The 16,690-nt window shown below is 42.0% G+C and overlaps 1 protein-coding gene across 5 annotated transcripts in view; it reads left to right on the forward strand.

The window, feature by feature from the left end:
* The window catches only part of ASPSCR1 (ASPSCR1 tether for SLC2A4, UBX domain containing), a 51,653-nt gene that overhangs the window by 28,138 nt on the left and 6,825 nt on the right, over positions 1–16,690 (forward strand). The gene's annotated exons all lie outside the window — the stretch shown is intronic.

Raw genomic sequence — 16,690 nt, forward strand, 5'->3', positions numbered from 1 at the left:
TTGTTTCATACATACGCTCAGTGCCTTACGGAGTCTGAACGGTCTTTAACCTTGAAACGTTATTGCAAGAGCTGAGCTAAGGCGAATTTGCTCTACCTGTAGTTGGACTAGTATAGTAGGAGATGTGACACTGGATTTGGATAGGTAACTGTTTTCAGTTTCTACAGCAGGAGCTAGAGGCCATAGTAGACAAAAATCTGACCTTTTTGATAATCACTAGGCGATAATTTATTTTAAGCCAGCTTGTACATTGGGGAATATGTACTCTCTATGTGTAACTTTTCTCAAAGGCTGAAATTTAGTTTTTCAAATCCAGATTGCTGGAGGTTTTTTGCAAATGCCACATAAGGTGGTCTTGAAGTCTCTGGCCAGAGACTCTTTGGCTGTGTAAATCACACACGTGTTAAGAGACTGATCGAGTGATTTTGCCAGTGACTTTGCCCCAAACTCACCATGTTTAAATTGTGCTGTCATTCAGGGAGAGGGATAGAGAAAGGAACCTTTCAGGCAGCGTGGTGAATTAGGTAGGGATTAGCATGCCTCTGAAGTTGTTTGTAATGGAGCTTTCCAAATTCCACAACTTCCTGACCAGCCCACGTGAAGAGATACACGTGCAGCTGCTTTTGGACTAGTGAATGTTCAGGGGAGCAAAGTGTGGATTTCTCTGTTCACAGTGGGAAGTCTCTCCCCTTCCTAATACCTCATTAAGACCTTTTTGCTGAAATTTGAAGTTTTGGGGAGTGGTTTTGTTGGTTGGAGTTCCTTGTATTGTCACCATGCCCGTGACAGGTTTCGCTTCCTAGGGAGTGCTGAGCCTCTCGGGGATCACAGCCCTGTTTGGTTCTGTGGTTCAGGAATTGCTGTGCAGTAGCTCTTGGCCTCCACCCAGCTTCGCAGCCCGAGGACTGCTCTGTTTCTGTCAGCCCTCCTGCTCTCTGCTTGACCATGGCCTCTGTTCGAATGTGCAGTGCGCATGGCTGTGCCTCTCCCACCGACAGGAATGGGATGGTATCTGTGTTGGTAAGGCATAATGTCATCGTGGGTGGGGGAGAACAATGATTTTTCTTTTCAAAGCCATTTTGTATATTTTAATAATAACGAAAATACCAGTGGAAAGTGCTTTGTGTCTTTGAGCCAGGAGATTTTGCCATTTGGGCATGAAGGCAGTTCTCCCAGCTTCCTCTGACTTGTGCCATCTCACCCACATCTGCCACCCAAAGCACTGTCTGAAAGCACACATGGTAACCATGATGGGAAATGCAAAGGACAAATCTTGTCTTCAGATTTCTGAGAAATCCCACGAAGGGGAAACTGGCTATGGTTGCATTGCTAATGATATATTTGGAAAACATTCAGAGGAACAGCAGATAGTAAAAAATGTCCTGCACTTGTTTGCAGTTCAGAGGCAAGGGAAGCAGCCGTAGAGCTGTGACTAGCACAGACTGGTCTGACATGGCACATGCACGCTACTCTCGGCCTTTCTCTGTGTCTTAATTTTCCTTTCTTTTTTTTTGTCCTAAGCTGTCGTGTCTGAGCACATCCCTCACCTAAAGTTCCTTTACACACATTTTCTAACAAGCTTTCTGGAAAGCTTTTTTCATCATTCCAAAGCATGGTCTCTCTGCAGCTCTCACCAACAGAGGTCTCCTGCATAAAATGGGTGTTTTTCTGTCGTCTTCTAAGATGTGGCTGGGATGTGTTCCCAGATTTCCTGTCTCAGCCTTCAGACTTGTGTCCCTACAAAATATACTGCTTTCTCTTCAGTGTCTCTGTAAGAAGTGATATTCTCACCCACCCCGTATGCCACATTTTCCTCTAGAATCTCATGGACTTCAAGTTTGGCACTATTTATTTTTTCTTTAAGATAGGCTTCTTTTTGTTTTAAGGACATCCTAGATGCTGAAGACTCAAAATCTGCCTCTGTAATGAACCTTTTTCCTATTCTTAGTTCATTTTCTATTGGATGTTTTGTTGCTCCTTCAAATTCAAGGTACTTGCCTTTCTGACGCTGCTTTCTTCCATTGTTTTCTGTCACTGTTGGAAGATACCCTGTGTGCTCATGTGCCTGTCCGTACCACCTTGAAATCTCCTGTGACCATTCTCTTTCTCTTTTTTAGTTAACCTCTAAATCCTTTGCGTATATACCATACTCATTCCACAAAGAAAAGGAGGTTTCTCTGGCTTTTCAGTAAACTTGAATGCAGCACTCTCTTTGCTGGCCTGTATCTGCCTCCCATTCGTCCAACCTCTGATGCTGTCTCCGGTCTCTGTTGTTAGCTTTGGTCTATCTTCTAAATAAAGTTCAAAGTCCTCTGCTTACCTGTATTTACCCCTTGCCCGCCTCACTCCCCTGCCCCGGCAATACTGTTTTTTTATTTTTCTCTTTTTCAGCATACATCTAAAGTTTCTCTGGATGTCTTCTGAAACAGAACTTTTTCAGTGAAACACCACAGAAATAATTATGTCTCCCTGTCTTTGAATCAGAAACTTTATGGCAGGAATTTTGTTTAATTTGCTGTGTTAAAGCCTTTGTTCCGTACCTGGCACCATTACTTGACCTTGTTTCATGTGTGGCAATTTCCCAGTTGTGACATTTACTGTGGAATTCATTCCTTGCGGCAGCTCCCTGAACATATAAAAATGTGTTAAATTAGTGCTCTGTAAAGACTTTGAGGTGCCTTACAGCCCAGTCTTTTAGACTCCTTCAGAAATCGCAACTTGATGAAGAACCTGGTGAATTTGAGAGTCAAGCATCTTTGATTTGTAGTGGCTTTCCTGAGATTGAAGTGCTTGCTGTGTCACATGGCAAAGGTGCAAAGCCTTGATGCTAGTACAGAACTGTGACTGTTCAAGATATGGTGCTCAAAAGCTGAAAATTCTCCTGCCAATGGACTGTTTTAAGGAATGATTTTTCTCATTTTCTCTGTGTCAACACAAGAGACGAATAACATCCAATTAAGATAAAGGGTGGCAAATCCAAAGTTGATGTAAGAATTTTTTTTTTCCATGCAACATATAATCACAGTGTAGTCTAACTAAACTGTAATTAGAATGTGGTTGTGTTGAGAATTTGGGCATAATTAAAGAAAAATGGATTTTTTAAAGCATAATCTAAGTATACAAAATCATTACAATTATTTGCAAAATGCGGAAAGCAAGTAAAATCTCATGCTTAGAATATTTTTAGGGATTGCAACATGACGTTATGAAGAGATTATTATCACGTTACTTAACAGTTGCATGACTTGGCATTTTCTTCTTAACCAGCTGGCTCAGCGTAGGTAAACATAGTGATGCATGTGTGGGGAAAAATAATTTGAACTTCATATGCATCTCAGTGAGCTCTTGGGTTGATTGTTACTGCTCTGGAGCTAAGTCTTAAGGTGATGAAATCATCAGCTCATTACTGAATAGTAGTGAAAACCAAAACGACCTCCTTCCCAAAATCCAAAATATTCAGAACAAAATAGATAACAAAGTAAAGAAGATCACTGTGTCATTGTATGAAACCAGGGTTTGCTCGCATCTTGAATAATGTGTGCTGATCTGGTCTCTCATCTTAAAAAGAAACTGGTAAAGGTGCAGAGAAGGGGAATGACGATCATCAGAGGTCTGGAATGGCTCCTGCATAAAGACAGACTAAGTAGGCTGGGACTTGTCAGCCTGCAGATGTGACTGGGAAAGAAATATCAAGGAGAAGCTGGAAGGGGTTGATTTCTTACTCTCTCCAGTACAAGAGTGAGTGGCATCAAGTGAGGCAAGCAGGAGCTAGAATAGGTGGTAGAAGGTAGTTGTTCATGCAATAGAAAATTGAATTGTGGAATTCCTTGTCACAGGGTACTATATACTAAAAGTATCTACTGGTTCAAGAGAAATTTGGACAAGTTCAAGGAAGAGATCTACTGTGAGTCTCTCTTAATATATAGAAACCATCTCAGGAAGCCTCTGAACTGAAAATCACTGCTAGCTAATAGTATTAGGGGAAAGTATCCCATATAAGCAGAGCGAGAATACTCTTCTCTGTGCATCTGGTTTTTTGTTCACTGCTAGAGACAGGATTCTGGCTGGACTGGATGGACTTTCGGCCTGCGTTCAGTTGTTCTTATGTCCTTGTGTATTGCTGGAGGTGGACTGGCCAGGCTGCCTTGGCAACTTACCCGACCCAACAGCAATTCCTGTATTGACTCAACTACCCTATAGATTGAATGATAACAGACTAATATGCATGAAACACTGCACAAAATTTCATGTATAGCAGAGGATTTAAACTGGTATATATGACTTGTTTCTTTGAATATACTGGAATAATTAAGCCTTTGTAACTTTACTGCCTGTTAGGTGTTTACGATTGTTTTTTTTCAGTTTTATGATTTCATTAACAGAACTGTTTTGTATACAATTCTCCCAATTTTAAGGAAAAAAGAAAAAAATAATACAGACTATATGAGCCTTAGAATTCTGGAGAAAACAGCTAATAATATCAGTGGAATTTGTTAGATTTTGCTTTGCTATGTGGCACCCTGTGTAGCTTTTCACATCTGTGAAAAAAAGATGCAAAGTATAAGCAACTTGTTCATGAGATGGTGTGTTCTGCTATACAGTGCAAGTGATGGTGTGACATACAGCTAATGAAAAATGAGTATATGAAACAAGGGCACTGCAAACTCCTTCTAACCAGGTGTCCTGTAGAAGCTTTTTTTTTTTTGCATACTAATTTTTATTATTTCTCGAGACATTTCTGCTGAAAACCCTAAGATGGATGTTTGTTGTTTTAAAGGAACTTTATCTTAGACAGTGGATGCATAGCTGCTGGTTACAGCTGAGTCAGCTGAAGACACTGCTGCCCCAGTTATTCTCACCTCTGTCACCTGGGCTGCTATTTATTTCATTCTACATGAGTTGGATAAATATAAACAGTTTAAATAATGGCTCAGGGCTCTTGACTGAAGTAGATTAGAGTCTCATAACATGCAAATCCAAGTGGTTAATATCTTGCAACGGGTGGTAGTGACGGGCTTCAGCCCCTCAGAAAAGTAACCTTTTCAGGGGTATGGCTTTAGCTGGAAGGGGATGTGTGTCGGCTGCATGGTGAAAGTAAAGGTTTTGCTCACTTATGTCGCTCACAATCTACAAGAGTTTGCTGATGCAGTTACGCCAATGGACCCACACAAACTTTTTCTGCAGGAGACCCTGCTAAAGTTCATGGTGAGTTCAAAGAACTCACTTTTGAGTTTTGTATTTTTGCTCCTTTTGCAGTTGAGTATATAAACTTTGCACAGCTTTTACTTGTAATGTAGCTTGTCCCCATAGCCCATCTGGTACAGAAACCACAGATGGTTGGAAATGTGTATGCAGCTACAGGTATTTAACTTTCTAGATTTTTTCACCATGCGCATTCAGCATGATATTTCAAATGCTATTGTTTTCAAAAGTTTATCCCCAGAATTAGGAAAGCCCATCCAGTTCATCAGAGCTGACTTGCAAAAATTAGTTGATGGTGAAAGGAGCAGGCCAGAGCATTTTTGTAATCAAATTTGTTTTTTAAAGAAAAAACAAAGGTTTTTTTTCATCAAATTATATTCAGGGAGGCTTTAGCCTTGACTACAGGGCCCTAGGGCATTGGAAATGAGTACACGATGTGACCCAAATGCTTGAGGCTAGCAACACTACTCTAACGAGGTGAGCAGCGTAGAAGCTTAGCAATAAGGGAAGACATGTGTCACTGGATTGGCAAGAAACAGCAGGGGAATTGATTTGTCTGAGGAGCAAAGAAATTCATGCATGTTTAGGGTGAGAAGGGAGAAGGCTGCAAGGGGCTGAAGCGTCTTGGAAGGATAAAACGGGGTGAAGAGAGGGAGCGCAAAGAAATGTGTGCCTGCCGGGGCTGGGTTCCACTATTTAGAGTTTTCGATTTTGGAGCAATGGGTTCTGCGCTGCCAGGAATGTGCGCTGGGGGAAGGGCACACGAGCATTTGCATTAAAGCCTTGAAGTTGTTTGATGCAGCTGGGTGTAAAATGGCCGTTATGTAAAATGGGTTTGCAGATTGGAAGAGCTGTGTTTAATGCCTGTGGCCATGTAGCCTGGGGCCCTTCAGCCCTTTCAGGTCTTGGTCTGTTATGGCAGGAATGATTCTGTGTGTTTATAAACATTTTATTTGGATGAAGCATCAAACAGGAAAAAACAATTCCTGCTGAGAACTTGTCATACCATTCTGGTTACCCGTACTGCTTGTCAGAGACCACGCTGCTCTAACTTACCAGGATGGTGCCTTGTCCCAGTTTAGGTCGGCTGATTCTGGGGGAAGCTTTGCTCCCCGTTACCAGCATAAATCCTTTTTCGTCTTTAACTTTCGCCTTGAGTCAGTGAAGGCCCCATGCTGTAATGTCTTCTGCTTGGACAGGCTTTCCCTTCTGCTGCTGCCGATCCGAGTGCTTGGCAGGGGCTGAAGGGGGCTTTCTTCTCTGGGAAGAAACGGGTGCGGAAGCTGCTCTGGCTTTCATGTCCCTGGCAACTGTGTTATGGTTGGATGCCCTTTTTACAGGCGGCTGTTACTAATCGGCCTGCTTCGCCTGAGCCTCAGTGCTCTCAGTAAAAATGACACTGGCCCAGACCAGGAGCAAGAGAAGTGATATTTCTGGTAGCGGGCCAGGTGGGGCAGCGCTGGGGACAGGACTTGCTCACCGCTTCTCACTTGCTCTCTAGTATTGCCTTCCAAACTATGAAATCTTCATTCTGGGAAGAAGTTTGTGCGGGTCAGCATCCACACCCGCTGCAGGGCTGAGGGCTGCAGAGCAGGCTGCGGTGCCTGGTCCTGCGCTGGATGGGGTTAGGCTCTGGGTGGGTGGGTTAGGTGAAGATGTTGCCCCTTTCAGGCATCGTGTCGTCTGTGGAAGGGAAACCTTTTGTACTTGAGTCAGAGCTCCCCTTCCGTTCCCGTTATCTGGAAGGAAAGAGATGAAAAGACAGAGCTGCTCTGCAAAGATAGAAGGCATATGGTTAAGGTATTTTGTAAAATGTGTGGCTTTCGGGCTGGGGGAAGAGGAACTTTTATGCTAATGTGACCTTGCAGTACTCAGCATCTCTCTAGTGTGAGAGCTTGTTCTGGAATAGTGCTGTGTTTTGGTACTTAGGGTGCAAATGTGAATGAAGTGCTGTGGAGCGTGCGGTTCTTCTGGAAATTGTAAGGAAAAGGGAGCCTGGGTAAAATAACAGAATAACTAGTTTCTCAAGCTTTTTTGTAGTATCTTTTTTTTTTTGGAAAATGTGTGAAAGGTTGAGGAGGGAGGTTGTCTTTATCAGTAGTACAGCTCTTTAAGGTTTTCAGGTCGTATCATGTAACTGCCAAAATTGACAGCTTTCACTCCAGGTGCTCTGTGTCAGTAGTGTTAGCAACAGCCTGCTGGAGTGTTGTGCACCTGATGTGGTTCCCTTGCAAAGATGCCTGCACACAACCTGACACTTGATTTTAATGGGATATTTCTTAGATGACTAGAAACCTATGTTTCTATTCAAAATAGGTCTCCCAAAACAGGTACTACCATGTTGTATCTAGCCATTCTAGATTTTTTCAACATTTAACTTTCATATTATCAGGCCATTCACTCTTTCATCTTACCTGAGCAGAACATACCAAAATAGAGGTAGACTGTAGGTGCCTCTGGAGTGTATATTCCTTTCAGGAATAAAGTGACTTTCAGAGGAAGCAAAGGCAATCATAAGGAAGATTGCACTGAAATCTCAGTGATAACTGTGAGCTACAATTGAAATTGTATGAGCCTTAGAATTCCTAACTTTCAAACATGAGATTTTGTCCAATTACCCTGTTCCATAAATGCTTTTCCTTTTTTTTTTTTTTTTTTTTTTGTGTGTGTGTGTGTGGTTTATTCTCCCTTTGCTCTCAGGGACTTCTTAGATTCTTGTTCCCCAAATATTGTGCTTAAAATCTTGAAAAACAGAAAATGAGAAATAGTTAAGAAAACCAAGGAGTAAAGGAATAGAGGTTGGCTTATGGCTTCTGCGCAGTCCATTCTTTGTTTTCCAGGTTGCCTCATGTCTTCTCAGAATACATGATACTGCCATGTCTAAATGTAAGTGGACTGTTACTATGGCTTTTAAGTATGACTGTGGCAGAGAAGCATCCCATTATTCCCTTCAGTTTAGTCACAGGCTGCTTAATAGCCTTCTGTTTTCTCCTTTTCTTTGAGAAATGTCTCAGTACCTAGGGAGTTCTAGCAGCATCCTCCAAGGATATGGGAATTCTCTTGATGAACTTCAAAAGGATTTTCTAGAAACTCACAGTCTTTGCTGACACCATCAGAGGCAGAGCCTGCTTGAGCCCAAGCACAGAGTGTTCTGGACATTGACCCCTGCCAGCCTGGATGTTTTAGGAATTCACTGTCATGGAAACTGCATGATTTCTGGTGGTGTCACAACCCCACCCTCTGCTAGGGTAGAGGGTAGAGCTGCTTCTTCTGTGATATGACTGGGAGTTGGTTGTTCGGGATTGCTTGTCCGATGTCAGACATGAATCACGGAGTTGCACCTGGCTTTCCCATGTCTTAAGTTAGCAGTAGGTTATCCTCCACTCTATAGACTGCCTTGGTGCTGTCTGTAAGAGAAAGCGGATGGTGTTTGAGGCAGTAATGTGAGCACATTTGAGCATTCAAATATTTATAAATGACTGAAATTTGTGCTGAAGCCAATAACAGGAATCACTGCAGATGGTGGAGTACCATATTGTCAACACTTCTGCTCTCTCTCCACCCTCTCACTCCATTCAAGCTGATAAGATTGGAAGCACATTCATTAAATCTGATCGCTTACAATGAAGGGAGAACCTTTACGCTGCAAGCAAAACCGGGGAAAAAAGACAAATATTGTTAACTTATTTGCCAAGATACTTGGGCTGAAAGAACTGTCTGAAGTGAATTCTCCAAAAATATGTGGGTATTTACAGTACAGTGAGCACACAGATTGGCAGCAACATGGAGTTTTTGGAACCCATAAAGACTTCAAGGCATTGCTTTGATTTTTTGTTATTGCTGTTTTTGCTGGCTGCCTTATCCTCATGTCCCTTGAAGTGTTTTATAATGTTCTGCTCTCCAGAACTGATCGACTGCAGGCTTCCCTGTTGTAGCACTTGGTTTTGGGTTTCTTATAGCTCTAGTTGCTTGTTTGTGTTTTTCTAGGCTAGCTGAGCTTTTCAGAGTTGCTTCTTCCCTTCTTTTTGCTCCCAGAAACAGGCGCTTGTGTAGTGCATATCTGGGGTGCACTAGTGGAAACGATCATTGATTGCTGAGTTAATACTAGGAAAGAGTTAGGAGAAGGTAAGAATATCAGCCACTGGAAAAGTCAAGGCAGCAAAGAGGGCAGGAGGCCATCCTCTGTCTTCAGAGGAGCTAAAGGAATCCACAGGCTTCCACATAAATATTTAGATCTTCTAATCAGATCTTGAGAGTGCACCGAGTGTTTCCTCTGGCGTGTACCGTGGGGCAGAAATCCAGAGGAGCTGTTTGTTCCTTTCTTTGCCTTTGGTTCTGTTTCCATATCCTATTTGTTAATGCCAGTTTGGGCAATACATCTGGCATGCTTGTTCAATGAAGCCGACTACGAATTGAGCTGTGTGAAGCCTTCTCTCCTTTTGGCAAGAGTCTGAATGCAATTTCAGAAAAAATTACTTCATCAGAGTCAGTCCGTCAGAGGTATTTCCAGTGGCGGGCCTTGCGGTTATTCCGCTCGCTAGCAAAGAAAATTGCAGTTAATAGTGAAATTCACCCAGCCCAGAGGATGGCATTCCCCTTCCTGTATGAAGTCTTAGCCTTTACTTACCCGCTCAGGATTTTCTCATCTGACTAGATTTTGGTAGCAATCTTACCTCCTGTTTGTCTTGCGAGGTCTGTTAACCGTGCTCGCAAATGCTGTCCCTACTTGCATCTTACGCTGGCTTCGAGTAAGGCCAGGCACCGCAGCCCGGCTGCGGGCCTGCCTTGGGTGGCTGAGCTTAGAGTGGAAATTCTGCCAAAAATGTTCGCTCTCCTACTGTCAGTTTCGGAGGCCAGATCTTTCTGATCTCAGCTCAAGGGCTCAATGAATGCTCTTTATACCTGGCTTCCTTCTTAAGTAGCCTTCTCAAAATAGTGCTTTCAAATCTTATCTTTGCCTTATTAATTTTAAAGGTCCTCTGCTCTAGCCGGATCAGACCTCCTCCGTATTGGCTGCGGAATATCCATCTTCCTTGGCAGTTGCAGTCCACATTGAGCAGCTTTGTTCTCGGGTTATAAACACGAACCACTTAGTCACTTTGCCCCTTTCACCATGACTGTAGTGTTTATTTCTGTTTCAGCGATGCTTTGCAGTCTTGCTGGAGAAGCTTTTGATCCACCGGCTTTCCGGTTGGATTTTCCAAGAGCTAGTTTATGTGTTTGGGGTGTGTGTACTATGCAGTATTTCATGTTGGTAGCTTGGGTTTCTCCTTCCATGAGCGTGTTCCTTTGAAGTGCTTATTTTCTTATTCATCTTTTAACATCAAACCAACAGCAGACCTGTGGCACTCTAATCTTTTCAGATCATGTAACGGAAAGAATGCTTCTCATTCTGGCAGCTGCAAGTTCCCCTTAGACAGCAGTCTCTGCCTGATCTGAAAGCATCACTCTGTCAGTGAACAGAATAACTGCGTGGTAATAATGTACATATTTTGCAATACTCTGTTCTAGGGTTTTTCAAATGTGTATGTCTGGAGATACCTAGTGAAGGAGGAAGTCTTGAGATGTTATTTGGGGAGGGTTCTGCCTGAAATCTTTTCTGCGCTCTAGAGAACAAGTTACTAAAACACGCAGTAAAACAAAGCAGAAATGTTTTTCTTGTGTATCGCAGCTGGAGTCACAGGGGAATGTTGTCCTAGTGTGGATATTTTTATCGTGGAATGCAAGATGCAGTAGCCCCAGTATACCACTCCACAGCCAGGATGCCCTGCTGTCATAAACCACGCTCACCACTATGGTGTCTGAGCAACTGCACTCTGCCTGTCTGAAATAAGACTTTGAGTTACTTAGCTACACGGTTTCAGACTAAACGTGGCTTTATGAGTAACAGGCTGGTCTTCAGATTTCAGAAATGGAAAGCGTTCATTTAAACTTCAGCAGCTGTAACTAAGTAAATTGATGAAGCTGTGTTATTTAGATCTTTTTAAAATGATGAGTTGGTCGCTTGGAATGATACTCCTTAAATGAGGAGGACAGTAAGCAGGACATTGGCTTCCTCCATTTCTTGCCTCATCGGTGACTTTCCGATCCCTTCAGAAGAAAGCTGTCCTGCGATTAAGGCCTTGGATGGGACTCTGGAGACTTACATACTTAGTTCTCATTTCTGCTATTGCCATCCTGTGTGACCTTGAATAAGTTATTTAATCTCTTTAGGTCTCAGGTTTTCATCTGTACAAAAAAAACCCCAAACATCATACTTTCTTACAGTTTTATTTATATTGCATGTTGCTGCTCATTACATATATATAATTGCACAATGGGACACCATTTTCAATTGGATTTCTAGGTGCTGTTGCAGGAAAAATAATAATGTAACTGTCTCTTGTAAATATGCCTTGCACAGTGTGATTTGAACATTATAATTTGATAGATTAATAGTATCTATTTTCCCAGTAAAAATGGCATTGTATCTTTGGCTAGAAATCAAAGCAGCAAGAAAGAGAAATGCTGGATATTTGAGTATGGTAACTAGCCGTTGACTCACTTATATTGTAGTAATTCTTCACCTATAACTGAACGGAGTTTTTTGAATATTTGTTTCAAACAGCCTATGATTCTTTTGGTCAATCTGACAGGCTCACTGTGGCTCTAAGAGGTTTATAAATCTGTTTTGATTCACAGATACTCTTATAAGAATCCTATGCAGTGAGGTTAAGAACTGCAGAGTTCTTCTAGAGACATTGATATGTGCATTAGAACAACTGCAAATGAGGAAATACCAGCTGACTTGAGAATATAGTTTCCAGGTAACGATCTGCCCAGCATTTGATCCTTGCATGCTTAGCAGTGCTAGAGAATACTAAAGGCTCCAACTTTGGGTTTGTATGTTTTCCTGGACTGCAGCTACTAAAGCCTTCTCATCTTTATGCCAAGACATTCCTTGGCCAGTGGGATCATTCCACTGGCTTTTTTTTTTTTTTTTTTAATGTGAAATTGGTGCTGATTTAAATACTTTTGTGTTACAAAAAAATCTCAGACAGCGTTATGTCCTGCCAGTGACTGGCTGGAGAATTCCTGGGGTGATCAGTGAGATGTAGCTAGCTGCCTTCTGTGCTGAACCGTCAGTAAGTGCTGAAATTGGGATGGTACCTGAGAATTCTGCTCAAAGGAAGCTGGCCAAAGGGTTGTATGAATGAGCCAATAGTCCATCTGAATTGAAGAAAAAGAACTTACTGGATGGACGTTTGGCAAGAGGGGACTGTGTTGGCTGACCCCTAGGAAAGGAGAGGGATGCAGGGAAATGAGCCATGGGAAGGGGGTTGCATTCTGTATACTTGTGAGCTGCTGTCTAGTTCCTTTAAGTTTCTTTCAATTGAAAGATTTTGAACTGAAACATTTGGACTGATGTTTTGCCAGCAGTGGGAAATGGTTGTGGAGGTGGATCCTGAAACTTAGAACTATGGTTATTTGTCAACCTGTGAGTAAATAGGGGAGAGGCTTATATCGGGGCACATTCTGTCTGTGTGTTTGTGTGGTTGAGTGTGTCTGTCTAGCTCTTGGTCTGTGTTTCTCACTCTCTTTTTCTCTTTGTGCCTCATGCAGGCCCTGCCATGAATTTTCTCTGACCCCTTGGGGCCATTCCCACATGGAGCTTTGATGTGTGTGCCCAGAGCTTGATTGACAAGGAAGTTTCGGTGGCGGCAGCAGGGAAACGAAGAGAAAAGGGCAGGGCTTTGAACTAAAGAGCTTTGAGCTCTGAGATGCTGTGCTTACTTATCTCCTTCAGAATGTTAATTATTTACCAAGATAATTGGTCGGGAGGGGGAAAAAAGAGAGGGGAGGTTATTAAAAAATTCCAACACTAACACGCTACAAAAACCTCATTTTCCAACTTGCAGCTGGCATGAAAAGGATGTTGTGTGTAAAAGGGCTCGAGTGTATGTGTGTTGGGGGGGGCCTTTTTAAGGCACCCATTTCCTAAATAGAGGGATCCCTTCAGACGAATGCAGCGGAAACATCAAAGCTCTTGCAAGAGTTTTCGCTGGGGTTTCTAAACCGTGTCTGGTACTTTTTAATTAAAAAAGTTTATGGAGAGCCGTATTTGTGACTGGAGCAGGCAACCTTAGGCCCTGTTGATTGAGGAATTAAATGTTAAAAGACTTAATAAATAATGATTTCTGCTAAAACGTCAGTTCAAGGATATGACGATGACTGACCGCTTTAGCAGAAGCCGAGGCTCAGAGTAGACCGATGAATGTCTCCTGCTTCAGTCTAACATGATGTAGGCCATGCTGTACGTCAAAGTCTCCTACAGCATTTGGATTAACGTAAAAAAATTTGTAATACCACATACTCACTTGAAGTTTGTGGTCAGGAAGATAGATGAAGCTGTTTCATTTTGCCTCCAGTTAATACAGTTTTATTAGCCTCTGTATTAGGTAGCAATCCACAGACTCCCCTGTGAAGATCAGGGTTCCTTTGACTCCTGGTAATTGCTGTGCTGGATCAGGTCCAAGGACCGTCATTCCCATATCCTGACTGTGCTGATGGTGGCAACAGAGGTTCAAGAAAACTCAAGAGCAGGCAGCCAACCCTGCATAATTCCTAAGTATTCATTAATGATATGAAGAGGGGCAGTTGCTTGCTTTTATCTATTTATTTACTTATTGGATCAAGGTGAGAAATGTAGTGTTACTGTTTTGCCAGGGTAAATGTAGACCATTAATCAACATTTTCTGTACAGTTTCTGGCTATGGCAGTACTTGCCTCTTACACTATGATGATTTGGTTCCTTTACCTGTCTCTTAGTATAAGGCCTTCTGAAAGCTTAAAATAATTGTTTCAGCTAGTTTTTCTTTACGTAGTATTATAGTGATGTGTTAATTCTGGTTATAACTATGATATTTTCCTTTCGGAATCCTTACTGGTACGGTTAGTTACACCGTATATTAATCTTCGCATATCACCTTCAAACATTTTTAAAAATACAACCCTGTGCTTGCAGCAGTGTCTGTTTTTAGCACAAAGCTTAATAATTTTAAATCTCTTACTCTTCAGTCTCTTGAGAACATTTGGATGTATCATCTGGACATGGTGATGTAGTGCTTTTTAATATATAATTTCCAGCTCCAGTTTTTCTACTGCTTCAGTTTCTTTGAGGGTGTGGTGTCATACTATGATCCCTATAAGTGGCAGAGCAAGCTTCGTAGGTAGGTACCCTCCTCACTTACCTGCAGTTGTTTTTGTGATTCCTCGGTTGAACCAGTGGGACTGCAAGTCCAGTTCTACAGTTTCTCTGGTGCCCAGCAAAGGACCAAAAGATAATTAAGGGACTGCTGCATCTGACCTACGGGGAGAGGCAGAGGGAGCTGGAGTTGTTAAGCCTGGAAAAGAGAAGGCTCTGGTGGGGGTCTGGTCAACGTGTATAATAAATGTGATGGGAAACAGCAAGGAAGATGGGCCAGACTTTTCTCAGTGGTGCCCAATAAAAGGACAAGAGGAAATGGACACAAATTACAGGAACTTCCACTGAAATAAAAAAGAAAAAAAAATCAAGCCCAAACCCACTGAAAGGGTGGTCTTAACACTGGAACAGGGTGTGGAGTCTCCATCCTTGTTTGTATTGAGAACCCAACTGGACATCGTGGTCCTGAGAAACCTGCTCTAGCTGACCCTGCTCAGAGCAGCGGGATTTGGACTGGGCAGTCTTCAGATGCTCTTTCCAACCTCAACCGTTCAGTGAGTCTGTGGTGGCGATGACGTTGCAGGGTATTTCTGCCCCAGTAGCTGCCCAGTCTTACCCACACTGTAGTTTGTTACAGACGGAGAACAAAGTCACTGTTCTCCAAATCTCCCCGATGATGAAACTGATCCAAAGAAGTAATTGAAATTCCCTTCTTTAATTGGATTCCTTAATCTTAATAATTAGTGGCCCAACCAATTATTTTAGGGACTTCCTTTATCTGAACTTCTTATTGTAACTTTTTGTTGTTTTAGTCCTTGAATTGTACTTTAGCTCTCCAAATTTCCTTCCCTACGCTCATTCTGCTGCTTCGTTCCTTATTATTCACCTCAGAAGTATTAGCTACCAAAGTTGAAAGATCTTTGTCATTTTTAAATTATGGGTAAATGGCAACATTTGCTAGTTTGCTTTAATGCTTGCTTCCGTGCTTTTTTTTTTTTTAGTGAGGGCTGCACAGCATTGCTAAGACTCCATTTTTCCAAGTAATGTTTACTCAGTAGCTAAGGATTCAATAACTAGGGATTTTACTTCCATTTCCTCTGACTTCCAGGTCTTTAAGCAGCATGCTTGATTTTACTAACTCTCTCTTTCTAAAATATGGTGTTTGTGTTAATTGTTCATATGTTTTCATTTTTTTATGGTGTTGAATTTTATTACGTTGTAATTACTGTTTCTTATTGGCTTGAATCTGATCCTATATATTACTTAGGGCTAGTTGAAAATAATTCCTTTTATGTTTACAATTATTTGTTCAGTAGGTCATCATTTGAGCTACTGACAAATTACTTCTCAGCAGTATAATGTCATTTAATGTGTTAGTATGTTGAACATAATTCGTATTTTGTATTGCATTTTATTCGGTATTTATTTATGCAGAGGTAGTTGAATAAAGCTATTTAGCCATGACATAAGAGACTGAGCGTAAGGCAACGAAAGGAGAAGATGGTGACAATGGCCATTTTCAACATAAGTTGTCAGAAGCTTCATCGTTTTGATTTGTTGCTGTTTAAAATTAGAGAAAAACAAGTGAACTGCAAGAAGCCAGATACTATCTGGTATATTATATTTGAGTAACTTGAGAGACATCAGTTGCCATCTCACTCTTCCTGTGTGATGGGTATACACCTTAAAATGGGGGAAACTGGAGTATAAAGCAGTGTGGTAAATGTACGAACAGGTTAAATGAGGATCCAGACGTGCTGACTAGAATCGCAGACATTTCCACTTTTCTTTTCTCCCCCTCGCCCCCTGGCTTTTTTTTTTTCTTCCCCCTGCGGAGGGTGTTTCTTCTCTGTGGAGTGGTAGTTAATGGGAGAGTGGCAAAAGCTGACTCTGGCTTCGTTGCACTTCTAGGTCGCAGAAGGAAGAGTTTGTTCTGTTAGGTTATGAGCTAATGGGAACTCTGTTTCATGTGTTTTTTGTGTATGCGTTTGACCAGAAATTGCTGCTTGTTGTGGCGCACTGAAGAGGTAGGCGAGAAGATAAGATTCCAGGTGATGTGGTGCATACCTTTCTGGGGCCGGTCCTAGTGGGGCAGGCAGCGTCTCCCACCTTGCCCCTGATGTGGTCAGCCAGGGCCCGTGGCACTATCCTTTTGTCGTAGCATAGGTCTTTCTATATAGAGACAGTACTTACGAGATCACAGACTCAATAAATGTACATATTTTAACTTACTTTCACTTGATTCAGTGCTTCACGACCTATATGTGGGGGTTTTTTAAGGTGTACCACACAGCGTAATTAAAG

The sequence above is a fragment of the Platalea leucorodia genome (genome assembly GCF_965183815.1).
Source record: "Platalea leucorodia genome assembly, chromosome: 14".
NCBI classification, from domain to species: Eukaryota; Metazoa; Chordata; class Aves; order Pelecaniformes; family Threskiornithidae; genus Platalea; species Platalea leucorodia.